Here is a 9,300-nt window from a genome sequence, read left to right on the forward strand (position 1 = left end):
ATACCTTAACATAATAAAGGGAGTTTACAGCAAGTCCATAGCCAACAGCATCCTAAATGAAGAACTCAAGGCAATTCTGCTAAAATCATAAACAAAACAAGGATGTCCACTCTCTCCATACCTGTTGGATATACTCATTGCTAGAGCAATTGGACAGCTGAAAGAAATCAAGAGATACAAATTGGAAAGGAAGAAGTCAAAGTACCTTTATTTGCAGAAAATATGATTTTACACATAAAGGACCCAAAAGACTCTACCAGGAAACTTCTACAACTGATAAACGCTTTCAGAAAAGTAGCAGGGTACAAATTAACGCATAAAAATCAGTAGTCCTCCTATATAAAAATTAAACACAAAATGAGAAAGAAATCAGAAAAAATGGTGCTTTTCACAAGTGTGTCAAAAAAATAATATAACTTGAGATAACTCTAATCAAGCAATGAAAGACTTATATAATAAAAATTTTAAGACATTGAAGAAAGAAATTGAAGAAGACACATAAAGATGGAAGATCTCCCATGCTCATGGACCTATAGGATTAATATTGTAAAGATGGCCAGCCTACCAAAAGCAATCTATAGATTCAGTGCCATCCTCATCTATATTTCAACACATCTCTTCACATAAATTTAAAAAAAATCTTCAAATTCTTACAGAAACACAGCAAAAATAGGTTAAATAAAATTATCCCCAATAATAAAAGAACTGCTGGGGTTATCACCATCCCAGATTTCAAACTATAGAACCATAGTAATAAAAACAGCATTATAATGTGATAATAAAAAAAAGACACATTGATCAGTGGAACAGAATTGAAGACTCAGGCATAATTTCACACACCTATAGACACCTGATTTTTACAAAGAAGCCAAAAATACACACTGGGGAAAAGACAGCATCTTCAACAAATGGCACTGGTCCAACTGGACAGCTGCATATAGAAAAATGCAAATAAATCCATACTTATCACTGCAAAAAACTCAACTCCAAGTGGGTCAAGGACCTCAACATAAGATCAGATACTCTAAAACTAATAGAAAAGAGAGCAGCGAATAAGCTTGAAATCAATGGCATAGGAAAGGAATTTCTGAACAGGACATTGATAGTACAGGCATTAAGCCCAACAATTAACAAATGGAGCCTAATGAAGCTAAAAAAGATTCTATACAGCAAAGGACACTATCATTCCACCAATGTGGCAGCCTACAGAATGGGAAAAGAGCTTTACCAATTATACATCTGGTATAAGGTTAATATCTAGAGTAAACAAAGGAGGAAAAAAAGCCCTGAACATCAAGAAAACAAATAGCCCAATTTAAAAATGGGATGTAGAATTAAACACAGAGTTCTCCAAAGATGAGACTCAAATGGCTAAGAAACACTTAAAGAAATGTTCAACATCCTTTGCCATCAGGGAAATGCAAATTAAAATGGCTTTGAGATTTTATCTTACCCCAGTCAGAATGGCCAAGATCGATAAAACAAATGGCAGCACACGCTAGTTTGAATGCAGGGGAAAGGAAGCATTTACCCATTATTGGTGAGAGTGCAAACTAGTATGGCCACTATGGAAATGAGTGTGGAGGTTTCTCAAAAAGCTGAAAATCAATCTACCACAAGCTCAGCTCTAACACTCTTGGGCACATACCCAAAGGACTCTACATCCTACTACAGAGATAATTGCTCATGCATGTTCGTTGCTGCACTATTCATAATAGCCAGAAATTGGAAACAACCTAGATGCCCATCAACTGATGAATGGATAATAAAGTGTGGTACATTTACGCAACAGAATACTATTCATTTGTTAAGAAAAATGAAATTATGAAATTTGAAGGTTAATGGATGGAGCTAGGAAAAAATCATTCTGACTAAGGTACTCCAGACTGGGGGGAAAAAAAGACAAAACAAAACCAATATTGCAACTTTTCTCTTGCAAGATGATGCTAGCTTTTAGGTTTTCTATATGTGTGTTTCCATCCAAATAACCACAGAGGTTAGGTACCTAGTAAGTGACCACGGGGAGGGGTGGTCTTTCAAGAAAAGTGAAATAGAGTAATATAGTGTTATAACAGAGACAAAGGGAAACTAGAATAGGAGGATTAAATGGAGAGGAGAATGGAGCACAGGGTAAAGGAAGGAATATGGGGATTGACAACTAACACTAATGGCTACTTGAAAAACCATATGGAAGCCTACTCCTGAAGAAGCTTCCTAAAATATATACAAATGTGGAAAGAATTTAAATGGAGTCACCATGGAGAGAATACCCCAACTAGACGTCTTATGCCACTAAGTAAAACTTCCAGTATCAGGAATTGGTTACATCTTGTTGAGTGATTGGCCAAATGAGTCTCATAGACCCTCCCAACTATAATAGGCTATTGTCAAGATTATTGGTTACTCTCCATAACCTGATGGGAAGTCCTTATTGCTGAAGACAACACTTATTTATGTCATCTAACATGGAGAAATGAAGTTGGTGCCTAACAAGAAGCTTCACCCCTACTTATTGGCACTCACAGTGCTGCAAGGTACTTTGCATGCTACTGGAGGAGAAAAATAATCATCAATTTCACCCAGCTAAAAACCCTGTGACCTAAAACAGAGACGTGCCTCCAAGATACACTGGTGCAAGAGTGGCATAAAAGTTATAGGAATAACCAACCACTTTTTTTTAATTGAATTTAAGTCCCATTCCATGTGATGGAACCTAAATCTGACACTGTTAAAGTGGTCAATAAACTGAGACTAGCTAGGTCATGGGCCTAGGGAAACCTACTGCTATCATTCTGCTAAATGAACATAGCAATCAAATGATTCTTAATGACATGTTGCTATAGTCATAGGGCACAGTATCACTCAGTCCTCATTAGAAAAGCTTCTTCTTGCCATAGATAGTAATTAACAAAGAGATCTACTATGGAACAATGTACAGAGAGAGGCTTTGGAGCACTTAGCCCTAAAAGGGATGTCTTTATTAAAACTCTTAAGGATCAGTGATCTATGGGAAAGAAAAGGAGGAAAGATTACAAGAGCTAGGGATGGTAGATGACTGCTAAGAAACAGCCACAACAGAATTGACCCACATATGAACTCACAGAGACTGTGACAGCATGCACAAGACCTACACAAGTTCAAACCAGACAAAATTTCAGCACTGAGAAGGGGAGTGGATACAAAATCCCACCCCTAACCAAGAAACTATTTGTAGTCAATACCTGTTGGGAAGGGGAAAATCAGCTTTCTTCAGTGGAGTGTTACTGGGAATGTCAACCACACTTCAGGGCAGGCCCCATGCTCAGGAATAGTTGGCCAACACAAAATGAACTCCATGGTTTTTTGTGCGTATTTTGTTTCAGATTTTGTACTGATGTGGTTTGGATTTTCTCTTGTTGATTTTCTTCTTTGTCTGTTTTGATTTTTTGTTTTTTGATTTTCCTGGGTTGTTTTGGTTTTTTTTGAGAGAGCACATGAAGTTGTGTGGTTAAGGATGTGGGGACAATATGGGAAGAGCTGGGGGATGGGAGATAATATGATCAAAATATATTGTATGGAAATAATTTTTAAACAAAAATTTAAAAAATAAACACATGCACACAAACTAAAAAAGAGAAAAATGTTGTGATAAGAACTGATTCAGAGTTGTTAGCCAGTGATGTTCCATAGACCACCCCCCAAAAAAATACAGGCCATTGCCACTGCTCTTGGTTACACCCCAGAACTTGACAGTAAGATCCTGTTGCTAAAGATACCACATACTTGAGTCATTGAACATAAAGATGTTACTAACCTGAAAGCTTCATCCCTGTTGGCTAGCTTTCATGATGATGCGTAGTACCAGAGTAGAAAAGTAATTCTCGATCACACTCAGCTGTGAATCCTGTCAGCTACAATAATAACTGGCCTGAAAAGACATGCCCGTTAGTGCAATTATGACATCAACATCATGGGAATAACCAACCAATTTCTCATTGGATATAAATCCCACTCCACAAGATGAAACCCATATATAGGACCATTATCAGGCCAACAACCTGTGACTAGACAGGTCATAGGCCCTAAGAGAGAACCCCTTAGTATTAGTTTCTGAAAGAGGGGAAACAGTTTTCTCTAAGTGTGTTACCCCTAGTTAGTCAACTATACTCTAGTGAAAGACTACACACTCCAAGAATAATTCATTGGGCAGCACAGATTGGTCTTGAGGAGTGTTTTTTAAAAGGATACAAAGTTGGGTGGATAGGGAAGAGGTGGTGGATTCCGGAAAAATTGAGGCAAGGTAAATATAATCAAAACATGTTGTATGAAACTCACAAAGAACTAATAAAAAAATTAAGCCCATGGTTGAAGCAGTGTTGGATCCAATGGTAGAATCTTCTATTATTATGTTGCCAATCACCATGCTGTCAATTTGTGTTCTAAATATTTTTACTTATCTATAAATACCTACAGACCTAGAGTGCTCTCACTTTGGTGAGAGAAGCTTCCTTTTGCAGTGGGCTACAGTCAATGCAGAGATGCCTAACTGGTCTGAGTGCCGAGAAGAAAAGACTTGAGTGAGTGTTCAGCCCTCAATGGGACATCTTTATCACACACACATATACCCCTCCAGCCAAGGAATGTGTACATGAGTGTGTATGTGTGTGTGTGTATGCGTGTGTGTTCGTGTGTGTGTGTGTGTGTGTGTGTGTGTGTGTGTGTGTTGTGTGTGTGCTACTTTTCTATTTATATGATAAAACACCATGACCAAAGGCAACTTAAGGAAGAAAAAATTTATTTTTGGCTTATGGGTCCGGAAGGACAAGAGTCCATAATGGTGAGGAAGAGGTATGGTAGCAAGCAGCAGACATGGTGGCAGAAACAGGAAGCTGAGAGCTGACATCTTGAATAATAAGCATGAAGCAGAGATAATGACCTAGAAATGGCACCACACTTTTCATCACAAAGCCCACCTCCAGTGGCATACTTCCTCCAGCAAGTTTGCACCACCTCAGTCTCCACAAAACAGTGCCACCAACCGGGGAAACAAATGTTCAAATACCTGAGCCTATTTGGAACACTTCTCACTTAGACTACTATAGCATGAAGTTAGGAGGGGGAGGTATTAGGTGGTATGCTGGGAGAGTAGGAGAGAAAAAGGGGGAGAGGGGTAGATACCATATTTCATTGTATTCATGTGTGAAATTCTCAAAGAACTTTTGTTTTGTTTTGTTTTGGTTTTTCGAGACAGGGTTTCTCTGTGTAGCTTTGCGCCTTTCCTGGATCTCGCTTTGGAGACCAGGCTGGCCTTGAACTCACAGAGATCCGCCTGGCTCTGCCTCCCGAGTGCTGGGATTAAAGGCGTGCGCCGCCGCCGCCGCCACCACCGCCCGGCCTCAAAGAACTTTTAATAACGACTTTAATAATGTCTTCTTCTTCATCTTTTTAACTCATTACTGGGAGCATTTAGAGGGGAGGAAGGCCTAGTTTTTGTATTAATCCTGTCTCATAACCCTGATAATTTTTCTAATTCTAATCATCTAAAATACATTTTAATATTCTATTCAGTCATACTTGTAAATATTTGCATGCTTACTTTTCTCATGTCTTTTCTCTCTTTATCAGAGCTTTATTTCTGTGTAACTGAAATACAAATAAAATAGTGTTTAATGTAAATAATTTCTTCTTTATCTTAAACTTTTCTTTATTTTTGAGACTTCCATACACATGTGCAATAGAATATGATCATATTTAGAAAGCATGACCTTTAGCAAAATAACAATAGCAGGATCTACCTTAGGGTCTATGACCTTCCCAGCCATGGGATTCTGACTAGAATTACAGTACCTGGAATGAAAATCCCCGCTATGGAGAAGGCCTCAAGTCCAATCAGAAAGTGCTTAGTTACTCCATAAAATGTGTACCGCTATTGCACCAATGGGTACTTCTTGCCTGGCAGATCATAATTGTAGCATGCAAGGTCCAGCACTTGGTAAGACCATTGATAGTGGTTTTTCCTCAGCTACTAGGCGAGTGAGCACCTTCTGGCAGTATGAAAACCAGCCAGAAAGGAGGAAGACAGTTCCTGTTCAGTGTGAGACTGATTTCTCTATGCCCTGCAGCGAAAGTGTGTGGTAGAACCTTACTGGATAGTTCCAGTGGAGAGCCAAGTACAAGAGTGATAGCCTGTGTTATTTTGGGGACACTGGAGCTTCCTTGACCAAAATCTCATAGGGAGGTGTCCCATGCCCTGAACTGCAATTTTTATCTTGAGCCTTTTTTATATTGTTCTTGCACTGGCCAAGACTTTCAGTACAGTTTGAAGAAAACTGATTGCAGTGGGCAGCCTAGTCGTGTTCTCAATCTCAGGAAGTGTTCTCCTTTGCTTTCCTGCTGCTGTAATATACTCTGGCCAAAAACAGCTTGAGGAGGGAGAGGTTTATTTTGTCTTCCACTTCCAGGGCCATCACTGAGGGAAGTCAGGATAGGAACATAGAAGCAGGAGCTAAAGCAGAGACCACTTACTGACCATGGCTTGCTCCACTTGCTTTCTAATACCACGGGTGGCACTTCCCACAATGGTCTGAGCCCTCCCTAATCAATCACTAATCAAGAAAATGCCCCACAGACATGCCCACAGGCCAGTGTGCTAGAGGCAATTCCTTAACTGAAGTTCTCTCTTTCCAGGTGACTAGTTTGTATCTTGACAAAAGCTAACCAGCACAAGAAGCATTCAGTATTTCCCCATTAGGTGTGCAGTCTGAAACCATGGTATTGTAATAACCTTCTTTAAATTCTTAGGAAACTGAAGTTTGCTAACGCGAGTTCTTTTTTTTTTTTTTTTTTTTTTTTTGGTTTTTTGGTTTTTGGTTTTTTTCAAGACAGGGTTTCTGTGTGTAGTTTTGGAGCCTGTCCTAGATCTCGCTCTGTAGACCAGGCCTGGCCTTGAACTCACAGAGATCCATCTGGCTCTGCCTCCCAAGTACTGGGATTAAAGGCGTGCGCCACCCCACCCCCCACCCCTGCCTGGCTGCTATGAGTTCTTTTTGCTTGTTGGTTATGGTACTTTTCCTTTGCGCCTGTTAAGAGAATCATAATTGTTCTCCAATCACCTGAAGAATTCGCATAAAATTAGAAAGTGAGTAGGGGAGCAGTTCTCTGAATATTTTGTGGAACTTACTATTGAACAGTCTCTGGGCCTGGAGAGTGTGCACGTGTGTACATGCACAGAGAGGCCAGAGCAGAACTTCAGATGTTTCCCTCTATTGCTCTCCACATAAATGCCTTGAGAAAGGGTCTCTCACTGAACTGGAAGCTTGCCAGCAAGTTCTATGGATTACCTTGCCTCTGCCTGCCAATGGTAGGGTTACAGGCAGGCACAGCCATGCCACACTTTTACATGATTGCTGCGGATTTGAACTCAGGTCTTCATGCTTACAGAACAAGTGTTCTTATCCACTGAGGCCGTCTCCCTAGCCTCCTGAAGATTTCTCTGTATAAACCTTTTAAAATTACAAATTCAGCTTATTTAATAGTTATGATTGCTCAGATATTCTCTATTTTCTGTGACTTTGAATAAATTTTATCTGCCAAGAATTTTTCCACTGTATCAAAAATTTCAAATTTGCAAGCATAAAATTCTAATTCCAATAGCCTCTCTTTATAATTTAATGTTATATAGTGTAGTGCTCCTTTTGTTCCGGATACTTTCTTACTTTCTGAATCATGATGTCTCAAGGATTCTTCAAAGAACCATTAACTCTGCTGATCTCTGCTGTGGCTCTATTCTCTATTCCATTAACAAGTCTACCATTTCCCTCCTTTAAGGCTACTTTATTATCTTTTTCTAACTTAAGACAGAAATCCAGCTCTTCCTTTTTAAGATAGATTAATTTAAAGCTACAAAAGTCTCCCTCCACGCAGCCCTAGAGGTATTTCACAAGATTTCAGGTGAAGATTTTCATTCTAGGTCAGTCCAAAATATTTTCTAATTTCCACTGTGAATTTATGTTCAGTGCATAGGATTTTATCCCTTTCTAAACCATGGTGCCCAAATTTTAGAGATATAAAAATAACCACCTAAAGTTTTTCTAAAAATGTTTCACACCTCTCCCACCTACCAGATTTATATTTCCAGGGAGTAGGCCTTGGGACCTACATTTCACAAGTCCCAGCGGAATCCAGCTGCAGGTGCATGGCTTCCAAGCCCACGGGTTGGTGGCAGATCATGGGCTTCATAAGTGCAGGCAGCAAGTCTGATCCACCCAAGTCATCTGAGGCCAGCACTGGACCGACATAAAGCTGTGCTTAATGAATGAACCAACAAATGAGGGAAGAAAACAAATAAAATACAATTTTTATATCAAGAGAATTGGAATTGTTGAATGCTATAAGTTAGAGGAACCACTACAGCATCATGTGGTCCCCATTTAAACCGATTCAAAACAGAAATGCACTCCCTGGTCTTCACATTTGTGTTCACCAGGCATTCTTCTCATCTTTTGCTTATTGCTGTCCCGGAACACAACCTTAAGTATGGATTCACGCCTGCCTCCTGGCCCAGAAAAGGTAGAAGTAGCACTGGAGATATCCTGACAGGGACTGTTCTGAGCTTGGTGTCTCGAACTCCTCCTCCACCTCCCTCCAAGCCAGCTCCCAGACCCTGCCCATAAAACTCCATTCTAAATAAGGTTATCTACCCTGTCTTCCAAGCCTTCCCATGCCAAGCCTGAGATATTTCCACCAAGTCTTTGTCCAAAACCAGACCCCAGACCTTTACAAGTCCTGCCCTCTCTACACGAGTAGCCTAAGCTACTCGGCTACTTCTCCTCACCTCCACGCAGGCTTCTCTCAAGTCAGAAAGGCCTGAGCCTGATTTTGTCAGCCAGCTATTGTCCTGGCAAGAACAGCCACCACACCAAGCATCCCCATTCAGTCAGCCAGCCAGCCAAGTTCTCCCGGTCTCGCCAGCCCCCTCCCCCAACCCCAGCCGCCCCGCCCCAGGGAGGACCTTGCTGGTGGCTGGGAGTCTCCCGGCTGCTCAGCCTCCCTTCTTCCCTCCCTTGCTCTCCCTGCTTCCCTCCCTCCTCCACCCGCCCCTCGGGCAGGGACTGTGCAAATCGAGGAGAGGGGAGGACCAACAGGCTACACAGGGTCCGGCTAAGGGGCCACGACTCCTCACTGAGACCCTATCCAAGCTAGGTGTTCCCCGCATCGTGGAACCTGGATTTGTGTGAAGCGGGGTGATTCCCGGGCCAGGAAGGTCCTTCCGGCAGGTCCACCATACCTTCGTCTCGCATCAGGACCCCTCTTGGATGCTCT

At 41.1% G+C, this 9,300-nt stretch overlaps 1 long non-coding RNA gene across 1 annotated transcript; it reads right to left on the bottom strand.

The window, feature by feature from the left end:
- Positions 1-731: 731 nt before the first annotated feature.
- Positions 732-8,959, bottom strand: LOC114702892. Its single transcript, XR_005089996.1, has 4 exons — positions 8,813-8,959; positions 8,100-8,285; positions 3,794-3,907; positions 732-3,516 (listed from the first exon to the last, which is right to left on the bottom strand). It is a non-coding gene; the product is annotated as an uncharacterized LOC114702892 (long non-coding RNA).
- Positions 8,960-9,300: the final 341 nt, after the last annotated feature.

This window comes from Peromyscus leucopus, chromosome X (assembly GCF_004664715.2).
Source record: "Peromyscus leucopus breed LL Stock chromosome X, UCI_PerLeu_2.1, whole genome shotgun sequence".
Lineage (NCBI taxonomy): Eukaryota > Metazoa > Chordata > Mammalia > Rodentia > Cricetidae > Peromyscus > Peromyscus leucopus.